We start from the raw sequence: 5,000 nt of genomic DNA on the forward strand, positions 1-5,000 counted from the left end.
TTCAATATTAATTGAAAATAAGGTAAGTGTTGGGATTGTTATCAAACGACTATCATTTAATATACCAAAAGTAATAAAGTAATTGAAATAAAAGCATATTATACAATATGGTATATTAATGAGTGTTTGAGAGAATCATAACATGAAAATAAAAATTTGAACGCATAAAACTTTGTTTTCAATATTTATTGAAAATAAGGTAAGTGTTGGGATTGTTATCAAACGACTATCATTTAATATACCAAAGTAATAAAGTAATTGAATTAAAAGCATATTATACAATATGGTATATTAATGAGTGTTTGAGAGAATCATAACATGAAAATAAAAATTTGAACGCATAAAACTTTGTTTTCAATATTTATTGAAAATAAGGTAAGTGTTGGGATTGTTATCAAACGACTATCATTTAATATACCAAAGTAATAAAGTAATTGAATTAAAATCATATTATACAATATGGTATAATAGTATATCAAGTGTTTTAATAACATGAAAATAAAAATGTTAACCAAAATACTTTGCTTGCAATATTAAATGAAAATTAAGAAGTAGTGAATTTTCATATAAGTATTAAATGTATAAAGTCTATGAAGTAATAAATTTTTATATAAGTATTAATTGTATAAAGTCTATGAAGTAATTAATTTTCATATAAGTAGTAAATGTATAAAGTCTATGAAGTAATAAATTTTTATATAAGTATAAAAAATATAAAGTCTATTAAGTAATGAATTTTCATATAAGTATTAAATGTATAAAGTCTATGAAGTAATAAATTTTCATATTAGTATTAATTGTATAAAGTCTATGAAGTAATAAATTTTCATATAAGTATTAAATGTATAAAGTCTATGAAGTAAAATATAAAGTCTATGAAGGAATAAATTTTCATATAAGTATAAAAAATATAAAGTCTATGAAGTAATGAATTTTCATATAAGTATTAAATGTATAAAGTCTATGAAGTAAAATATAAAGTCTATGAAGGAATAAATTTTCATATAAGTATTAAATGTATAAAGTCTATGAAGTAATAAATTTTCATATAAGTATTAAATGTATAAAGTCTATGAAGTAATAAATTTTCATATAAATATTAAATGTATAAAGTCTATGAAGTAATAAATTTTCATATAAGTATTAAATGTATAAAGTCTATGAAGTAATAAATTTTGAGATAAGTATTAAATGTATAAAGTCTATGAAGGAATAAATTTTCATATAAGTATTTAATGTATAAATTCTATGAAGTAATAAATTTTCATATAAGTATTAAAGTAAAAAGTCTATGAAGTAATAAATTTTCATATAAGTATTAAAGTATAAAGTCTATGAAGTAATAAATTTTCATATAAGTATTAAATGTATAAAGTCTGTGAAGTAAAATATAAAGTCTATGAAGTAATAAATTTTTATATAAGTATAAAAAATATAAAGTCTATGAAGTAATGAATTTTGATATAAGTATTAAATGTATAAAGTCTATGAAGTAATAAATTTTCATATTAGTATTAATTGTATAAAGTCTATGAAGTAATAAATTTTCATATAAGTATTAAATGTATAAAGTCTATGAAGTAAAATATAAAGTCTATGAAGGAATAAATTTTCATATAAGTATTAAATGTATAAAGTCTATGAAGTAATAAATTTTCATATAAGTACTAAATGTATAAAGTCTATGAAGTAATAAATTTTCATATAAATATTAAATGTATAAAGTCTATGAAGTAATAAATTTTCATATAAGTATTAAATGTATAAAGTCTATGAAGTAATAAATTTTCATATAAGTATTAAAGTATAAAGTCTATGAAGTAATACATTTTCATATTAGTATTAATTGTATAAAGTCTATGAAGTAATAAATTTTCATATAAGTATTAAAGTAAAAAGTCTATGAAGTAATAAATTTTCATATAAGTATTAAAGTACAACTTCTATGAAGTAATAAATTTTCATATTAGTATTAGTTGTATAAAGTCTATGAAGTAATAAATTTTTATATAAGTATTAAAGTAAAAAGTCTATGAAGTAATAAATTTTCATATAAGTAGTAAATGTATAAAGTCTATGAAGTAATAAATTTTCATATAAGTATTAAAGTATAAAGTCTATGAAGTAATAAATTTTCATATAAGTATTAAATGTATAAAGTCTGTGAAGTAAAATATAAAGTCTATGAAGTAATAAATTTTTATATAAGTATAAAAAATATAAAGTCTATGAAGTAATGAATTTTGATATAAGTATTAAATGTATAAAGTCTATGAAGTAATAAATTTTCATATTAGTATTAATTGTATAAAGTCTATGAAGTAATAAATTTTCATATAAGTATTAAATGTATAAAGTCTATGAAGTAAAATATAAAGTCTATGAAGGAATAAATTTTCATATAAATATTAAATGTATAAAGTCTATGAAGTAATAAATTTTCATATAAGTACTAAATGTATAAAGTCTATGAAGTAATAAATTTTCATATAAATATTAAATGTATAAAGTCTATGAAGTAATAAATTTTCATATAAGTATTAAATGTATAAAGTCTATGAAGTAATAAATTTTCATATAAGTATTAAAGTATAAAGTCTATGAAGTAATACATTTTCATATTAGTATTAATTGTATAAAGTCTATGAAGTAATAAATTTTCATATAAGTATTAAAGTAAAAAGACTATGAAGTAATAAATTTTCATATAAGTATTAAAGTACAACTTCTATGAAGTAATAAATTTTCATATTAGTATTAGTTGTATAAAGTCTATGAAGTAATAAATTTTTATATAAGTATTAAAGTAAAAAGTCTATGAAGTAATAAATTTTCATATAAGTAGTAAATGTATAAAGTCTATGAAGTAATAAATTTTCATATAAGTATTAAATGTATAAAGTCTATGAAGTAATAAATTTTCATATAAGTATTAATTGTATAAAGTCTATGAAGTAATAAATTTTCATATAAGTATTAATTGTATAAAGTCTATGAAGTAATAAATTTTCATATAAGTATTAAAGTAAAAAGTCTATGAAGTAATAAATTTTCATATAAGTATTAATTGTATAAAGTCTATGAAGTAATAAATTTTCATATAAGTATAAAAAATATAAAGTCTATGAAGTAATGAATTATCATATAAGTATTAAATGTATAAAATCTATGAAGTAATAAATTTTCATATAAGTACTAAATGTATAAAGTCTATGAAGTAATAAATTTTCATATAAGTATTAAATGTATAAAGTCTATGAAGTAATAAATTTTCATATAAGTATTAAATGTATAAAGTCTACGAAGTAAAATATAAAGTCTATGAAGTAATAAATTTTTATATAAGTATAAAAAATATAAAGTCTATGAAGTAATGAATTTTCATATAAGTATTAAATGTATAAAGTCTATGAAGTAATAAATTTTCATATAAGTATTAAATGTATAAAGTCTATGAAGTAATAAATTTTCATATAAGTATTAAATATGAAGTCATACAAGTTAAAAATTTAAAAAAAAAAATCGATTGTAAAAATACTTTTGATGTTATTAGTTGTGTTATGACCATGACGATATTTGAAAATGATATAAATTACCCACGTATATATGAGTTTTTAAATTTTAAATAGGTTAAAAGAATTTTTCCATATATTTTCGGGTTGGTAACGTCAACATGGCAGAGAACATTTATAACAAATTTGCCCAAATCTGCTCAAATTGACATATACTGAAATAGTACTTATATGAAAATTTATTACTTCATAGACTTTATACATTTAGTACTTATATGAAAATTTTTTACTGCTAGGAAATGTATTATACTTTTATATATTTGAATTCCTTATATTAGTTTATTAGTAAGAAGTTGTTTTTAAATACTTATATGTATGAATATTACTATACTTATATGATTTATGTATTTAGTACTTGTATGAAAATTTTCATACTTGTATGACTTTATTTACTTAGTATTTATATGGAAATATTTTTTACTTTATATGTATTTTTAAGTAAATATGAAAATGAAAGTTGATTTTGTGTGCCTTTTTATTCCTGGTTTTTATACAGTTAGTTTAAATAGAAATAGATTTTGTTTTATACAAAACTCTATATTCTGTACTAACATATTGTATATTATGAGCGTTTTTTATTCCTGGTTTCTATACAGTTAGTTTAAATAGAAACAGATTTTGTTTTATACAAAACTCTATATTCTGTACTAACATTCTGTATATATGAGCGTTTTTTATTCCTGGTTTTTATACAGTTAGTTTAAATAGAAATAGATTTTGTTTTATACAAAACTCTATATTCTGTACTAACATATTGTATATTATGAGCGTTTTTTATTCCTGGTTTCTATACAGTTAGTTTAAATAGAAACAGATTTTGTTTTATACAAAACTCTATATTCTGTACTAACATATTGTATATTATGAGCGTTTTTTATTCCTGGTTTTTATACAGTTAGTTTAAATAGAAATAGATTTTGTTTTATACAAAACTCTATATTCTGTACTAACATATTGTATATTATGAGCGTTTTTTATTCCTGGTTTCCTACAGTTAGTTTAAATAGAAATAGATTTTGTTTTATACAAAACTCTATATATTCTATGTGGCTAACATATTGTAGAAATAAAAATTTTTTATTCCTGGTTTTTATACAGTTATTTTAAATAGAAATAGATTTTGTTTTATACAAAACTCTATATTCTGTACTAACATATTGTATAATATGAGCGTTTTTTATTCCTGGTTTTCTACAGTTAGTTTAAATAGAAATAGATTTTGTTTTATACAAAACTCTATATTCTGTACTAACATATTGTATATTATGAGCATTTTTTATTCCTGGTTTCCTACAGTTAGTTTAAATAGAAATTAATTGAATTATACAAAAAAATAAAAATCTATTATTCTATACTAACATATTGTAGAAATAAATATTAAACAATATTTTAGTTTTATTTGTGAGCTATTCTAATATTTACTCATAA

This window comes from Bactrocera oleae, unplaced genomic scaffold (assembly GCF_042242935.1).
Source record: "Bactrocera oleae isolate idBacOlea1 unplaced genomic scaffold, idBacOlea1 ctg00000009.1, whole genome shotgun sequence".
Lineage (NCBI taxonomy): Eukaryota > Metazoa > Arthropoda > Insecta > Diptera > Tephritidae > Bactrocera > Bactrocera oleae.